The sequence below is a fragment of the Saccostrea echinata genome, unplaced genomic scaffold (genome assembly GCF_033153115.1).
Source record: "Saccostrea echinata isolate AGI-Se365-2 ecotype Australia unplaced genomic scaffold, CSIRO_AGI_Sech_v1 ptg000054l, whole genome shotgun sequence".
Classification (NCBI taxonomy): domain Eukaryota; kingdom Metazoa; phylum Mollusca; class Bivalvia; order Ostreida; family Ostreidae; genus Saccostrea; species Saccostrea echinata.
Window position 1 is genome coordinate 483,910 of NW_026889803.1, and position 19,253 is coordinate 503,162.

Sequence of the window (19,253 nt, forward strand, 5' to 3'; positions counted from 1 at the left end):
CGCCTGCGTTGCGCAATGGTTAGAGCGTCTGCTCTAGAGTCGCGGAGTAAGGAGTTGATCCTTACGTCGCGGGTTCGAATCCCACTGTGGGATGTGGAGACCGGTCCTTCGGATGAGACCGTATAAACCGAGGTCCCGTAGGTGTTGGCACGAAAGAGATCCCTCACTGCTCAATGGCCGTAAGTGCCGAGTATAGGACAAAATTTGCAGCTCTCCACCGGCAAGTGGTGGCGTCTCCATATGAGTGAAAAATTCTCTAGAGGGACGTTAAACAACATACAAACAAACAAACAAACATCAGACTGGGAAATACGACTTGCATATACAAAGTATTTACACCTATATAGTTCGTAAAAGAGTGTGTGTTGTTTTGATTTTTATATTTTTACTTTTTATGGACGACCCTGGTATTCACATAATCTTATGTGAAGTCTAGAATCAAAATAAGCAGATACCTCCCTCTTTCTTGCATCTCCCTGATAATATTTCGCGAAATTGTCCAGAAGCGCCTTTCAACTAAGTTATTGATAGTCTACATAAATAATAAACTATGCGCGAGAATTCCAAATCAATTTTATTTGGTCAATCAAAATTATTTTGTTGAAATCTGAAGGAAGTAGTATGTGATTTTTTTTTTTTTTTTTTTTTTTTTTTTTTTTTTTTGGGTCTGTTTGTTATCTCCACCTTTCTTCATAAATATCTAAATTACAATGACTTTCCTTTTCTGTTTCTTTAATCATGAAGCGCAGTATATTAATTTTTAACCATGATACTTTGTACAATTTTATGATATTATATTAGACCAAGATGAGGTAGATAAATACTCATTTTGTTGTGTTTTTCCTATATTCAAGCAACAGTGATTTTTATTCATCGATACTCCGTTGTTTTTGAACATTTTCCCAATATTTTTTTTGCAAGACGTAAATGGCTGGTACCCTAGGTAGAAAATCAATATTTACACCTTCATCCAATATAGTTTTTTTCCAAAGTCCAAAAACATTTTTATAAGTTTATTGAGGGTCCTAAAATATCATCTTTATTTTAATTCCTCACATGTGACCAAAACAAATTTCTAACGAACGAAATGCATTTTAATATGAATCTGTGAAAACAAATCTGACCTTACAATAAAAGTTAGAAGAAAATTGATTTAATTTCTTATACTATTTAGTGAAATTGTCACACTCTCGCAAATCACACAATGGTGCAAAGAAATGTTGAAGACACACTTTATTGAAATTGTATGTATATTCTTGTTATTTATATGACACTACAGAATTTAACATAACACATTCAATACTGAAATAAAAGCATCAAATACGTTTGAGGAAAGATGTATTTGTACGTGCATTTTGAGGGATATTCTTAATTTTTATTTTTAAAACAAATACATTATGACACTCTTTCCAGATACTTAAGATAGTTTCTTATCGACACTCATTAAAAATATGAAATATTTTTCTTAGGATAATAGTGATGTGTTAATTTGAATCGAAAGGCAAAAATATGTGGAGGAAAGATATGTTTGTACAAGCATTTTGAGGGATTTTCTTTGTTCCTAGTTTAAAAAAGATAAAAGATTGCATTCTTTCCGGATGCTTCAGACAGTTTCTTATTGACCCTCATTCAAAAAAAAAAAAATGAAATAGTATTTTTAGAATAATAGACATTTATTAATTTGTATCGACTGCAATAACAGTCTTAGACCACATGAAACACATACTGAAAGTGATTATATCCATGGTTGTTTTTTTTAAGTATGTACCACTTCTGTATAGTATATCAAATGTTTTGATAAAATGTGTTTATTAAGTAAAAAATTCAAAGAGAATTGAGATCATTGGAAAAATAAGAACACTGATTAGTATTCATATTTGTAAATTAACCAATTTTACAAGCAAGATTAATTCAGAAAGAGTTGAACAAAGTTTTAAAAGTAAATAAAAGTAAATGTTGATCAGTGTTTATTTCTTAGAAATAAAAAAAAAGAGACTAAGTCATCCATATTAGGTAAACATCATTTGTACATTAAAATTAAAGAAAAAGTGTAGTAAAGATTTGTCAAAATATTAACATCGAACTTGCATAAAATAAGTTTTGTAAAAAAGGGGGAAAATGTATATATATATACATTTTAACCTTCGGTGGTTTAAGATTCGTAAAAATAAATGTATTAAATTCAAAAATTACAGCAGCCTTTTTGTCTAATTTCTTTATTGTATGATCTACATTTAAATCCTAGATTTCGTAAACACCTCTTCGTTGCATTATTCAATTAAATAGGCTTGATAAAATGTCTAATGCAACATGCGATCACTGGAAATAATTAGAAAATATAAATTTATTCAATTTAAAAAAATATAACAGCAGAGTGGCGAAGTGGAAGCGTGCTGGGCCCATAACCCAGAGGTCCGTGGATCGAAACCACGCTCTGCTAATTCTTTTCGCTTTCACATTTATTCACATAATCCTATGTGAAGTTCAGAATTAAAATAAACAGATATATAAATAGGTAACTCCCTCTTTTTTGCTTCTAGAAGCATCTTTCAACTAAATCATTGATGTTCTACATAAATAACATACTAGGCACGAGAATTCCAAATCAAAATTATTTTGTTGAAATCTAAAGGTAGTAGTATGTGTGGTTTTTTTTCTGTTCGTTATCTTCACCTTTTTACATAAATATCTAAATGGCCACGACTTTTCTTTTCCGTTTTTTTTAATCATAATATATAATACACATGTATATTTACCTATAACCGTGATACTTTGTAAAATTTGTCAACATTATATCAGACCAAAATGACGTATTTTGATACTTAATTTTTTGTGTCTCCCATTTTCAAGCAATAGTGATTTTCATTCATCAGTACTCCTTTGTTTTTGTTTTTGTTTTTTTTTTTTTTGTTTTCCAAGAGGTAAATGGCTGGAACCCTATTGAACATAATTATTTGCAAATTATATTTTTTTTTTCAAAGTCCACAACTTATTTTTATAAGTGTATGGAGGGTCCAAAATATCATCTTTATTTTAATTCCTCACGTGTGACAAAAACAACTCCTAAATAACGAAATGCATTTTAATTTGAATCTGTAAAACGCAAATCAAACCTCACAATAAAAGTTTGTAGAAAATAGATTTAAGGAAGCTCTAAACACTGCACACTAAAGAGTTCTAATTGTAGGGTAGTTTTATAAAGTTAGAGTGATCTGCCCTTAGAAGTAAGATAGAAAAAATGGTAATTTATAGTTAATTACATAATTTGTAATGGATTAAAATATTCGTGGCATTATATTAGACCAAGAATAAGTAATTGAATTCATTATTTCCATTAATTTCCCCCAATGTTGGTAAACAACAGTGATTTCCCTTCACGCATAGTCCATTGTCTTTGAACATTTTTCTTGCCGAAATAAGGCAGGTACCCTATGTTGAAAATGAATTAAATAGTCTCAACATGCACACCTTTATATGATGTATTTTTCTCCAAAAAACACTTTTGTTAGTGTTAAGAGCTTCCTTAATTTTTTTTAACCATTTAGTGAAATTGTAATAATATAAGAAAAATCGATAATTTCAAAGTTCCACAAATGACACATAGAGGTGCAAATAAATATTGAAGACAAACATTATTGAAATTGTATCTATATTCCTGTTATTTATGACACTACAAAATTAAACATTAAATACTGAAATAAAAGCACCAAATATGTTTGAGGTTGTACGGGCATTTTTGGGGGATATTTAAAAACGCTAAATATATTTAAGTTATTTATATCATGTTGTTTAATCTTAGTTTGTACCACTTTTAGAAAAAGGAAAATAATGAATGTAATATCTCTGACCACAACTTCATAATTTCAAAGAACTTTTAATGATATTTCAAATACTTTTCCGTTTCTTCGTATCTTTTTTTTAAACACATAATTGATTACATTTTTGTGTTGTCATGCTTAAGACAGATTCTTATCGACACTTATTAAAAATATGAAATAGTATTTATAGAATAATAGAGATGTGTTAATTTGAATCGAATGCAATTATAGTCTTAGATCATATGCATGAAGGATATCCTGAAAGGGATTATCTGCATGGTTCTTTTTAGTGTCTACCACATCTGTATATCAAATTATTTTGATAGAATATGTTTAATAGGTAAGTAATAGAAAGAGAATTGAGATACTGTTATTAGTTTTCATATTTGTAAATTAACCAATTCAAGCGAGATAATTCAGAAAGAGTTAAGCAAAGTTTTAAAAGTAAATGTTGATCAGTGTTCATTTCTTAGAAATTAAAAAAAAGAGACATGTAAGTCATCCAAATTAGGTAAACATCGTTTGTACATTAAAATTAAACAAAAATGTTTTTGAAAAGATTTGTCAATATATTGACATTGAACTTGTTTAAAAATAATTTGTGGAAAAAAGAAAAAAAAATCTGTATATATTCACATATTGATCTCTGGTGTTTTAAGATTTCGTAAAAATAAACGCATTAAATTCAAAAATTACAGCAGCCTTTTTGTTTAATTTCTTTATTGAATGATCTACATTTAAATCTTAGATTTCTTAAATAAGTCTTCGTTGCATTGATCGATTAAATAGGCCTGACGAAATGTCTAATGCAATCACTGGAAATAATAGTAAATATAAGTCAATTCAATTCAGAAAAACTTGTAACAGCAGAGTGGCGCAGTGGAAGCGTGCTGGGCCCATAACCCAGAGGTCCGTGGATCGAAACCACGCTCTGCTAATTTTTTTTTTCCTCTATCACATTTACGAGCACATTATCTTATAGGAAGTCTGGTATTAAAATAAACAGAAATATGTAAGCAGATACCTCTCTCGTTCTTGCTTCTCACTAATAATACTTCCTAAAAATGACCAGAAGCACCTTTCAACTAAACCTTTGATATCCTAAATATATAACATACTAGGCACGAGATTTCCAAATCAAAATTATCTGAAGGTAATGGTCAGATATGATTTTTCAGTTCGTTATCTTCACTACCAAATTATAACGACTTTTTTTTTCTGTTTTCTATAATCATTACGCATGCATGTAATATATTTATCTTTAACCGTGACACTTTGTAAAATTTGTTTACATTATACCAAGATGAGGTTATTAAATACTTAATTTCATGTGTTTTCCCATTTTTAGGCAATTGTGATTTCATCAGCACTCCGTTGTCTTTTAAAATTTACCCCAACGTTTTTTTCCGAGAGGTAAATCGCTGGTACCCCACCACTGAGCATGAATATTTACACTTTTATCCAATATAATTCTTTCAGGTTCAGAAAATATTTTTATTAGTGTATGGATATGCTTAAAAATATTTTTTTCATTTTTTTTTCAATTCCTTACACGTGACCAAAAGAATCTCATAAAGAACGAAATATATTCTAATATGAATCAGTGAAAGCAAATCGGACCTCATAACAAAAGTTTGTAGAAATAGGTTTAATTTCTTTTATCATTTTCGAAATATAAGCGATAATTTCACAGTTCTAAAAATTACACAATGGTGCAAATAAATGTTGAAGACGCACATCATTAAGGAATGTTTTTAAGTTTTGTACCAGTCATTGAAAAAAAAATGCAAACGTGCAAGTGTGTGTGATTTACACACCAATAATTCACACTAAGCTTAAAAATATTCCTTATATTTACATTTTACATATTTTAAAGCACCAAAAACATACTCAATGTTTGCATTTCTCGCTGCGTCTCTGTAGTATCATTGTGACATCACTTTAGCGCGAGTTTTTCATGCATATTTCTACGCTTGATACAAGAAAATGGCATTCAAATCAATTTTATAGTTAGTTAAGAAGAAAATCTACAGCTAATAAAAGAGCACAATTAGCTAATTTTGTAGTTGTAGTTTTAGGATAATAGAGATGTGTTAATTTGAATCGAACGCAATATTCATATACCACATAAAAGATATGCTGAAAGTAATTATCTCGATTTTTTGAGTGTCTTCCACTTCAGCCTATCAAAATATTTGGATAGAATACGTTCAACACGTACGAAAAAGAATGAGAAATTTCAATCATTGAAAAAATGATAACACTATTATTAGTATTCATATATTGTAAATTAATCAATTCTACTGCGACATAAATTCAGAATTTTTTAACAATATTTTCAAAGTTAAGAAAAACTAAATGTTGATCAGCTTTTATTTCTTAAAATTTAAAAAGAGACTTGTAAGTCATCCATATTAGGTGAATATCATTTGTACATTAATATTAAATGTTTTGAAAAGATTTGTTAAAATATTTGCACAAAGCTTGTTTAAAATAAGATTTGTAAAAAAGAAAATACAAACCGACACAGGAATATTTGGTGTTTTAAGGTTTCGTAAGAGTAACCGAATTACATTTAAAAATACAAGTTTTTTGTCTGATTTTTTTTTATTCCATGGTCTACAATCACTGCTGGTAAAATGCGAATCGAGAAAATATTGATTTCGGACACACGTCACTATAGGCTTACATCAGTGAGGCAGAATAGTTCAATTATACGTTAAGACATAGCAGTATATTGGATAAAGACGTGATCATTGATGTTCGATTTATTTTTGTGCAGTAAAGTTGCTTGTTAGTTGAATAAATATAAGGAGAAAATCAGTATCTCCTTTAATTACACCTGTTCAATGTATATTATTAGACATATTCATATTTGCAGTTTACATGTTATACACAAATTACAGTACATTATTTTCCTGAAATCTGATTTTTGTATCTAATATTTTAACAGTATTCAATAACGTTTAATTAAAGCTAGATTTTTTCAGTAACCTGTCTAATTAGTCATTCGACCCTCTATGTGTCGAATGCGAGTACGTGAAAAACACGATGCAAAAAGCTATTTATATGTATATTTTGATGTTGAGCACTTTTCGGGTGTGAAAACAATTCTATCGATTAACTATTTGGTAAATTTGCTATATAATTTATATATATATATATATATATATATATATATAATATTGAACAAGACAATTCACAGGTGCCGATAGTAGTGAGTGTCCGAAATCAATAATTTACGATTCGTACTTTACCAGCAGTGTGCATTTAAATTTCTTAAATACTTCTTCGCGTTGATCGATTATTTGGGCCTGACAGAATGTCTGATGCAATCACTTGAAATAATAGGAAATATAAGATAATTCATTTTAAAGAAATTTGAAGCAGCAGAGTGGCGCAGTGGAAGAGTGCTGGGCCCATAACCCAGAGGTCCGTGGATCGAAACCACGCTCTGCTAATTTTTTTTTCTCTTTCACATTTATTCGACATATTTATCTTATGTGAAGTCTGGAAATAAAATAAACAGATATATGTATAGATAAAAAGATGTCTGTCTCTTTCTTGTCTATCAAGAAAACTTTCCAGAAGCACCTTTCAGCTGAATCATAATATTCTACATAAACAACATGCTAAACACGACAATACCATATCCAAAATACTAGTATCTTGTTGAAATTTGAAGGTACTAGTATGTGGTCATAGAAAGCGCCAATTTTCTTTTTCTTTTTAAGGTTTTTCCTCCCCAATTTCGGAGTAACTACATTATTTTTTTCTTGAAACATCTTTTTTAGGTCAAGACAATAAAAAATATGTAATATGCAAATCATTTCTCTATATCTTCAACGTCTAACTTTTTTGGACATATTTGATACCAATTGATAGGCCTTTGTTTTTATACTAAATACTTTTAAATTGATTACGGATTACCCTGTCTACCTGATCAATACACAGGGCTCATGGCGGGTGTGACGGATCGACAGGGATGCTTCCTAAACACCTGATCCCACTTCTACAATTTCATGGAGTCCTTGTTTATGCCCTGTTTACAAATTTGTGTTGTTTGTAGGGTTTTTTTGTTTTTTTTTTTAGATCGATGGCTGTTCGTTATCTTCACTTATTTAAAAATATCCAAATGACACCGAATTTCCTTCTCTCTTTTTTTTTAAGTTGTGACATAAACATACTGAGTCTGTTATAGGGGATACTTTGAGGGATTGAAAATATTAAGAAAATGTATAACATATTTTTCATCTTTCTAGATAACCTTTTGCATTATTTATTGGATGACCCTCGTATTCTATCAACACATTTTGATATACAGAAGTGGTAGACACTAAAATGAACCATGCAATTAACATTTTCAGCATATCTGTCCTGCATGTGGTCAAAGAATATTATTGCATTCGATACAAATAAAGACATCGTTTTAAATCCTGAAAAATACTATTTCATTTTTTTTTTGTCGATAAGAAGCATCTGGAAAGAATGTAATCATTTATCTTTTTAAAAGTAGAAACGAAGAAAGGTATTTAAAACATAATTAAAAATTCTTTAAAATAATACAGAGTGATCACAGATATTACAATCATAATTTTCTTTTTCCTCCAAGTGCTACAAAGTTTGGTTAAGCAACATGATATAACATACCTTAAATGTTTTTTTTTATTTAACACATATTCCTCAAAATGTTTGTACAAACATATCTTTTCTCAAACATATTTCATGCTTTTATTTCAGTATTAAATGTTAAGTGTTAAATTTTCTAGTGTCATAAATAAGAGGAATATAAATTCAATTTTAATCAAGTGCGTTTTTATCATTTATTTGCAACACTGTGTGATTTGGGCAACTGTGAAATGATCGTTGTTTTATATTGTTATATTTTCACTAAGCAATAAAAGAAATTAAATCCATTTTCTACAAACTTTCTTAAGGAGTTTGTTAGGGACATATGACACGAGTATGGAATTAAAATAAAGATGATGTTTCAGAATATTTATTGATTTATTTTTAAAAAAAATAGTATTTTTTATACATCAGAATTTATTCTTGATTGTCTGTTTCAAAAGTGTGCTGTGAATTTTTTTCCCCAAAATTAGAGATCAATTGTAATTATCAACAGGAAATAAATTAGTGTTAATCAGTAAATATTTTATAAATAAAGGAGGGAACTTATTACTCTACAATACCGTATATACCCTATCAATTATTAAAAATTGCAGACCCGTTAGTTTGCTTAGAGTAAAATATGAAAAAAAAAACTTCAGTTAATGTAGTAGAAAAAAACGTATTTAGATTGATTTAATTTTTTGGCTTTCATTTGTTTAGTTTTGCTTTTTAAAAGAATACGTATATATTGTTTACTGCACTGAATGTAAAGAAGCATCGGTACTGGCCATGCTTTCTTGAACTCAATTCTTTGTTGCAATTTCTGTAAAAACATTAAATACGGAGACGACCAAAATGTTTTTTAAGAATTTATATTATTTTATCATTTAAACATAGTTTGAATATAACCTATATTTCTATCTATGCATAATTTTAAGTGTTTTTTCAAAATATGTTAAAAATTCCCGTCTTAATATAAATAAACGTTTCCAACAGTGGGGCTATATAATTACAATACGATATTTCAGGTAAAGCGTTCTTCATCAATTATAAAAGTTATTATCATGTTCTCAGTTCTTTTTCAGATTTGAAGTTTTCTTGTTTTTGTCAATTGTGAAGCATAGAAAAGCTTCAGATTCCTGTTTACCATTATATTGCCCTTCCTCTTATCAATAAGCCAAGCTTGCATAACGGCAAATTTAAGAACTTCAGGCCAGTATCTAACTTCCATTCATTTACAAGATATTGGAGGAAGTAATCTTAGGCAGACTAAAGACCCATATGGAAATGAATCACCTACAGTCTGCGTATAGGGCCTTTACAGAGACTGTTGCTTCATGTTAATCATGATGTTGTGTCAGCGCTGGATAACACTTTCTTTGAAGACTTGAGCATTCGCTCCTTCATTTCCAAAGACGCATGCTAGACCCTATTTAGTGTGTTTTTATGTTTTGAGATTAGACTATGAGAATGCTCTTTATATACTGGGATCAGTGATGCAGAGGCTACACTGCAGACAGAATTGTTACTCGAACAAAGGATCATGATAACATCACTGACGGTCCTGTATCCTTCCACTGGTTACCTTTAAATTAATGTACCCTTTACAGGATCCTACTGCATACCTTTAAGACGTTGTACAATACTGCACAACAATACCTAAAGGAATTAGGGACACTACATTCCGTATAGCTGATGTTTGTAAAACCGGGTGTGCGCAAAGAATCATATAATACGAGAAGGTTTGACGTGGTTGAAGCAACACCGTGTGGCACGAACTTCCAATTTTACTTAGATTTCAAAAGTCTTGTGGAACGGGACTTGAAACTACATCTTTTAAGACATATATTTAATGTTTAAATTTCAGTATCAATTTTAATTTGTTTTCAAATCGCAAATTACTTTACGTCTGTAATCTTTATTCTTAAAATGTTTTACTTATTGTTGTGCATACAAACCACACTATATTTTATATATTCTTATGTTTATCAAAATCGTACTCTCATAATAAATACATAAAGGTTTGATTCTGTTATATGTCTACTTTGAGATTGGAAGATATCGCATACTGATCTCATCAGAGTAATAAATGCGATTTTAGATTGACAAGCGCTTCAGAGTATTTCTGTAGAGAACGCTAGATAAGTTTTATAGAAATAATAATAATTGTAAGCGTCAAGTCAATGGTATTTCCATGTCCCTTAAACAGGTACTATTCAGTTAGTAATACAGTATTCATTTTCACCTTTTCTAAATCTAACTCTTTATAGACGACTTTTGGACAATTTAACTTGTTAAAGATAATAAACATTGACTGGAATTGATCAATGTCCGGTAGTTAAACCTTCATGGTATTAAAAAATGCAATTACATGTATATGCAGCCAAAAGCAGAAATGCAGAAATTCTATCTGTTGACTCTTGGATATATGTTTGTTGTGATCTATTAACTGTATACGTAGGGGAAGACCTGGATTAAATTAATTCAATTTACTATTTGTGTATTTTGATGCGTTTGTATACAATATCATCACGTTTGCTTATCACTACCAATTATTATCCATAGATGCATATTTCCGTTTTGATTCTCCATGTATCACATTTGTTCGCATAATTTGCATGTTATAAGTTCATTACAGACTTCGAGTACTTTCTATTGGAATCAAAACATTACCATTCCAAATGAGATGTGAAGATAACAGTGATCATTCTCAAAATTTAAACAATTGTAACGTGTATGATTGGGTTCTTACAAGAGAAAGATACTAAGTTTTCCTCTTACTCTGTCTGAGTTTATAATTGCAATGATTGATAAGACCGCTCTGTCTGAGGGTAAATCACACAGTATTAAAATTTTTTCCTCTTATCTAGAGATGGGGACTGGGTATGGTTCTTTCACCGTGTTTCTCCTCCTAGGTTCCTATTGATAGGAAAGAACTGGGTGTCTCAATCTTCTTCAGATTTACAACACCCAGAACTTAACATCAATTCCCTAGGATTACTTACCACTGGTGCTTCTATTCTATGGCTTCTATTCTTACCCTTACTACTTCTTTATTCGACTATTCTTTTTCCGGCTTCTGATTCAGCTGTCGGCTTCTTCAGCTAACTTCTGAATGCCTGACTTCCCAAAGCTTCGCTTTATATACCCTTGGGCTAGTCTATGCCAAGGGAAGTCAGGTCATTCTATTATTTGAGGTCTTCAGTGCGTTTATCTAAATGCCCCTTAACCATTACACAATTATACAAATTACGAGCAGAGCCATAACGGACTTCGGAAAACAGATAAGGGATCAGGTATTATGGAAGAGTAAGCATCCCCTGCGGACCGGTCACATCCACCGTGTGCTCCTTGTCATGACTGGGTAAACATAAAATTCTGTAGACAATTCAGTGTGAAAATAATGGCCCAACAATATGTATGAAAGATGTCAGGCAATATTTGACCCAACACGAAAATGCATCCTCAAACAAGGCCTACATATATTTACCGACCATAGAATTTGCAAAATGTTGACTTTAAACAGCATTTTTGAATTTCCCAATGAAAGTGCAACTTTAATTGTTTGACTTTATCTATCAATATACGTATTTAGCAGCTATGGAATATAATATACCATAAGTTTTGTTTGGGGTGCATATTTTCCTATTTGAAATTGAACTTCTCTGGGTCAAAGTTTTTTGCTTCTTGCAAGAAACGTAAAACAAGAATCAATCAGTCAATCTTCAAATATAAATTTTTTGTAATGTTATGTCATGAATATGTTTACTTATAATGGACATTCATAAGAAACTAACAATTAAACTTTTTTGACAAACAGGGCGACTTCAGCTTTTCCATTGTAAACTTATCCTTTTGATATAGTAATATTCCACTATCGCTGGCATACACGTATGTTGCTCATGTCTCTTAACTGAATCAGTGCACAATTGCATGTTCCAAGTAAGATAACTTTTTAACCGAGGCAAGTTACTGACAAAAAAAATCATTGTTGCAGGCCTTTCAGCACTCTCGTTTTAAGAGAGCATCTCGCGAATTCTATGGTCTTTATACAGAGCTTGATTGCAAATACAACCTATCGTTGAGACAAATTTTAACATTAATGTGTTGGGCTATTGTTTGAAGACTGATTTTGACTATGGATTATTGGGCTTACCTGATCATTACAAAGGGCGCGAGGTTGCTTTTACCGGTCGAAAGGGTATAGTTCCTCCATCGCATCTAATTATTTAGATGCGATCTAAATAATTTTAAAAAAAAAAAAAAACTCTTTTTGAGTTCGGTGTTTTTATTCTGGTAACGATTAAAGTTTATAGAACTTAAGACATTGATTACTGTTCGTGTTCTCCAACTTTTCCCATTGAAAATATGTTAAAATTATCTGAATTTTTATTAAATTTAATTAAATGGAATTGAAAAAGAATATTTGAAATTTATATATTCGATTGACAAAATCAACAATCATTTGTTTGTTTGTTTTTACATTCGTATATATATGACATTCCAAAACCTTAGCAAATTATTTTTAAATCAAGTGCCTTTAGTACACTGTATGTAATCAGTTTTTGTAATCAATGGACTAAAAATGACATTAGAGATTTTTTTTAAGGACAGATGATACATTCCTCAAAAATATATAATTTTTTCCAAGATTTTGTCATTGAAGTATTGGTACTTAAACATGTTTACTCCCAAAAAATTGAGGTACCTTACCAGAGATTTGTGCATAATACCAGAGGATAGTTTTTCTTGTAAAATCCTTTTGGAAAAAATTTAATTTGCCAATATCAAATTTTATAGTGTATGGATTTTTTTTAAAGACGATTAGAAACTGGTTAAGAAATAATAAAAACCTCAAAATTTTGAATATTTTTCATATTTTACGAAGATATACATAACAGATATTTGAGGAACGTATCGTCTGACCTTAATGTATGTATTAAATTCACACTGTACTTTTTTATGTATTTGTGTGATCATGAACTAGTGCACTGCTGACAGCACGTATTAAATAGAAATGTACCCAAAAGATGTTCACATACAACGGTCGGTTTTGTTAAAACAAAACATATTCATCCAAAGTACATTACAATGAGGATTTTCTTCTAAAAATAACTTCCTATTTTGATAGGATATCTTCCTCAAAAAAGTATTTTTAAAATAGACTGTCAATTTCTATGTCATTTCATAACTATGATGTTAGTGTGGCTAGCCATTAGTTTATGTTACAACAGTGTTTTTTAATAAAAGTTTAACAAAATCAGAAAATTGTGTCCAATATTGAAATTTTGTTATACCCTGAGAGACAATTCTCAGTCAGCCTCTTCGTTTTCTTTGAGATTAATATTTTTAAACCTTCTAATATGTTTACATTAGATATTCTAAATCTTATCAAATTATTTTCAAATAATTATTAAGAGTCGGCAAATCAATTTTTATAATATTTTTAACAAAATTATCTGATAATAAAGCAAAGCAAGAGTATAGCAAAATTCTCAAGAACTTGTTAAGTAGGATATCGAAAAGGGAAACCCGCTGGAATATCGACATGCCCACCTGCAACAGACATGCATACTTAATACATCGTAATGTTTAATTTTTTCCTAATTGCGGCACATATGGAATCTGGGTAAGTTTATTCTATTATATTGGTATAAAGGTTAGCACTTTCAACGTTGTCCTGAAGCAGATTTTGTACTTGTCACAGATGACATGCAAGAATCTTATCAAAGATTTTCGATTGTAATTAATGTTGGTATTTGCAATTTTCTGGTTCTTCACATCAAAAGAAGCCAGTTCTTCATAAAATAATATTGCAAATTCAAATTTCTTCTTCAAAAATAATTCTCGTGAGTAAGATTTCATTCACTTGTTTTCTCAATTTATTCAGTACAATATGCTCCGCATCAGAAAAAACATGTCCAATTCATAGATTACATGAAATAGGACAGAATCAATCATGTATAATGCATGTCAATCGAAGGCAACTTATACATTGATTAAAATTAGTCATGATCAGATGGCAACAATTGTTTTTTCCGAAAGTATATCTGTAATTTAGGGTTGGCAATCGAATACAGAATTGCTAATCGGTTATCCGCAGGACGTTCTGACAGATTAACCGGTTAATCGTATAAAAATAACATTTTCTTGAAACATTTTTATTCAAGTAGCTCTATTTATATACAGAAGACTAAAAAGACGTCAGAAGTTAAAAACGTTTTATTTTTCTTGATCCCTGGTCAGAAATCTACATATATACTGTAAACCAACTATTATTCGCGATTCGTCAGTTTGAAATCAATCCGCCACGATTAATTTTTGCGACTGAAGAAACATTCTCTACTAATATAAAGCAAAATAAATGGTTCGCGGCGATGAATATTCGCGAGTTAAAGTAGGTCGCAAAACTTGTGGATTTTTTTTCGCATGCGAAATAAAGTTGGTTTACATTATATGTTTTATTTCAATTTCAATAGACAAGAAAAAAAAAGAAGATAATCATGAATTAATGATAATTTCCAGAGCAGATGTCACACAAGTTCAAAACTATCTGAACTATATCACTATTTACAATGTTTATTTAATAATTTTATTTGATAGATAACTGCAAAAAATGAAAATACCGATTCATATAGTTCAACGTTGATTTAATCAATATCAATAAAGAAATATAGGACAGTCGGGGATAAGACTGGATTTTTAATAGTAATTAAAACTTTACAAACTGACCAATTACCCCACACTCCCAATCCCGAGAGCCATAATTACCTCCAAATCATGCAGCTTGAATAAATATGTGAATAAGCTTAATTAACAATTTCACGTTTTTCTTTTTTTAAAAATGAATTTCAAGAAATTGCGTTCAAATTTACTTTTACTTTTTAAATTTTTTTTCGACTGACCGATTACAGAATTTCTAACCGATTAATCGGTTAACTGGTTACAAATTGCCATCCCTACTAAATTTATATTACTAGTATTTTTTAATGAATTGGTTTAAAATAATGTCTATATAGAAAAAACAGATTTAAAGAAGTACCAACATGTATATTGTCATACAACGCTATTATATGTTTTCAAACATGCATTTGAGTACATTTGGAGTGCGTCTCGTTAAATGAATTGGAAAAACAAAATATTACAGATTAATTTGTAAATATTTATGATTCTATTATACTGTTAAAATAAAACTTAAAAAAGATCTCATACTAGGTGATATTTTAAAGCACATATCAGCATAACCAATGATAGACAATTTATAGAAGATGTTACATGCAGCCACCAAATTTAAACAATATGGATATAATATCTGGAAGAACGATATCGTGAATCATTGTAATGTTTGACCACATTTTTTTTCCCACATGTGGACCTAATATACCATTATTCCCCATATTACCCTCCCCACCTTACCTGTAGGATATTTTTGCAATATTTCACAATACACCCTTTTTCTAAAATATTTGACTCCATCATTGTTCAAAATTTTCTTTCCATGATTTAACACATTACTCGTCTGAATGTTTTTCTTATGCCTAAGTGTTCTCTTCCAACATTTGACTTTCGATAACACATGTGTTTATTCTATTCTTATCTCATTTATTGCAGTTTCTTTATTTTTTATTATTTTTTTAATCCTTTGTGAGCAAAAAATTCATAAATTATTAAAAATCATTCCTTTACATAGCATTAAGTAAGTTTGAAATTCCAAAATACAAGATGTAGAATAAATCATTCTGTAAGACATTATAGGATTAAAATCATGTTAAAGCAATAGTATGTCATAAAAACCACTGGTGGAAATTTTACTGATGAAAAGCTTCAATTCTAAAAACGTTGACCTTTTTGTAAATTCATAGATTTCTAGATATCTATAAAATTGCAATGTTGCTCTTTTCTATGTATTGCGTGTGACTTAAGATTAGGGAAGACAATCTATTTTTACCTTCTTTGCCTTAGATTCCTATTTTTGTGCTCACATGAAGCAGAATTTATTCAAAAACTTAAACATGAGAAGAAGACACTTGCTGTGGCCTTCAACTCGACATTTAGATAAATCGATGACGTATTATCAATTAACAAAATTACCTCCATTCGTATGTCAACTCGATATATCCCAATGAATTAAATAAAAGATACCACAGAGTATGACACATCTGTTTCATATTTGGATATTTTACTAGAAAAAGACGTTTTTGGTAACCTACTAACAAAACTTTTTGAAAAAACTTGACTTCAATTTTTTAATCGGCAACGTCCCTTACTTATGTAACAATATACCCTTTCCACCCCCATAAGGGGTTTATATCTCCCAGTTGATTCGATACGCAAGGGCATGCTCTACGTATAATTTCTAAAACGAAGCAAGATATTGACAAACAAGTTGATGAAATAAGGATATCATCAGTCTCCTTTAAAGTCATCATTTCGCAAGCTCTATGGTCGATACAATGACCTTGTCAGCAAAAACAATTTATCATTAATTGAATGCTGACTGACGTTGTTAGGCCATCACACTGAATTATCTATAGATTTTCCGTTTGCTCGATCATGACAATGAGCACACAGCGGGTGTGACTGGTCGACAGGGGATGCTTACTCCCCCATGGCACCTGATCCCACCTCTGATGTTTTTAGAGGTCCGTGTTTGCTCTGCTTCCGATATTTGTATTGTTTCAATAGACTTTTGGGCTTGAATACTGTTCGTTATACCTGTTTGCCAGGTAAAGTGGGAGAATTTTGTAAGATTATTTTGTATAGAATTACATTGGAAACGACAGAAAGTAACATACGAGGGGTGATCAAAAAGTTCGCGAACTAATTGAATTACTTCCTTAAAAGAAATAAAATGAGGTTTTAGCGTTTATTATTTTTTAAAGTAGTCCTCTCCGATTTTAATGCACAAGTGCCATTGTTCTGCCCATGCGCGAATCACGTGATCCAGGCGGTCACGTGACATGCTTCGTAGCGGTCTGTTCACGGAAGCTAAGGGATTTTTCCGAGTCTTATATTTCTTTCCATGCAAGTAATTTTTTATAACAAGAACAGACCATCTGTCAGAAATGGCCAAATCTCGGCAATAGGATGGGTGGATAAGGATATCCCTTCCCAGAATTAGCATGGCGACCATCACAACCCGAGTCCTCTGTCTCGGGAGCGTCGTTTATTCAATGTGGAAAACGTATGAGCACCTTCATTTTTTCATATCTCATATGTTTAAAGTCTAAAGTAAACGATATTTTAGGGATTTAATAATTATATTATTGCTCAGATATTCAACTATTTTTCTTACTGTAATTTGGCGATCTTTCAAAACAAATTGCTCAACTAAGGACACTTTTTTTCACCGGCCTGCTTTCGCTGGGCAACAGAACAAACATCATTTTTAACCATCTCCCTGTCTTCACTAAAACATTCAATCCAATTAATGATTGAACTTCTGGTAAGTCTTTTGTCTTCATAAACCTTGTACAAATTAACATATTCTACTGCAAAGGAATTTCCGAGATATACGTTAAACTTTATAGCCGTTCGTTGCTCGAGTACGACTGAGTCAACCATTTTTTTGTCACAAGTGACCTACATACTGACGTAATTTTCATATTGTGACGTCACAAACACGGAGCAAAACATTATTTAACATTTGCTATTTATAGAACATGTGTATGACTATATGTGTGTGAAATTTCATTCTGATCTGAATTGTGGTTTTTTAAATATAGAGATAGTTCGCGAACTTTTTGATCACCCCTCGTACATAAGCTTCAAGGAAAACTTACGATTTCTTTATATCTTAGGGATTTATTAGTTATATCATTTCTTTTCAAACTCAGTCAAAATATATATATAAATCCATGCATCAAATTTTTGTTAGCGTTATGTATCTTTAAAGGGTTTTTATCACGTCTCAACATTTTTTGATATGACAAAGTTTACATGTTATTTAGATCATATATTTAAAATTATTTGCTAGAAAATTAATATTTTTGATGTTTCAGCGATTCAAAGTTTGAATTTCTCAATATGCATATTTTGATTGCCGATGTTAGGCGCCATTGCTCTGACGTCATAGGTGTCAATCCTGGTCAAGCGAAGTACTTAATTATTGTGTATACAAAACGGCTTATTTGTTGCGTCTATTAAACCTGTTAGAAAATAAAGATCTGATCACTGGATAATTGACAGCTAGAAAGGTATAATTTGTGGCTTGTGCACATTACAAGAAAGGTTTTAGGAAGATTTTTTCCATATTTCCTGGACTTGGTCGAAAGTTGAAAAGGAGCCCTTTTTCTGCAAACGCGATGGCTTTCTTCTCCATTCAGAACAATCATTTATTCCCTATCGCGATTTTTTTCTGTACTATAAAATATTTGAAGAAAATGGCATTTAAAATAAATAAATAAATAATAAAATAACCAACTCGCATAGAATATAGTAGGAAAACCGAATGTTGTGAACTTTGTAATGGCGTAGGGCACCATTGAAGAGTTGTCATTTCTAGTGCATGATATTCACTGCTGGAACAGATGGAAGACATACAGGATTTTATTTATATATTATTGATTAAAATACTGAAGAAGGAGAATGTAAAATTCCCATATTTATAAATAGTTACGAAGTCAAACTTTAGCAATTCGTTCTATTTAGTCTTAGTCCCGAGTTGTCAACGGCCTCGTCTTCGGTGTCGGTGTCCTCTCTGAGATTGCTCCAATTATCGGCATATTTTCTTGGTTATTTCTTTCTGCTAAATGTTCATACATAAAAGATTGACCGTCCATAACCAAAAGACTATCGTCGATGTAAAAATTTCCACCGACCATA

The 19,253-nt window shown here is 30.7% G+C and overlaps 1 protein-coding gene and 1 non-coding gene across 2 annotated transcripts in view; one reads left to right on the plus strand and one right to left on the minus strand.

The window, feature by feature from the left end:
- The window catches only part of LOC133171812 (integrator complex subunit 2-like), a 275,651-nt gene that overhangs the window by 63,667 nt on the left and 192,731 nt on the right, over positions 1-19,253 (minus strand). The gene's annotated exons all lie outside the window — the stretch shown is intronic.
- Positions 4,684-4,755, plus strand: Trnam-cau (transfer RNA methionine (anticodon CAU)). Its single transcript has one exon. It is a non-coding gene; the product is annotated as a tRNA-Met (tRNA).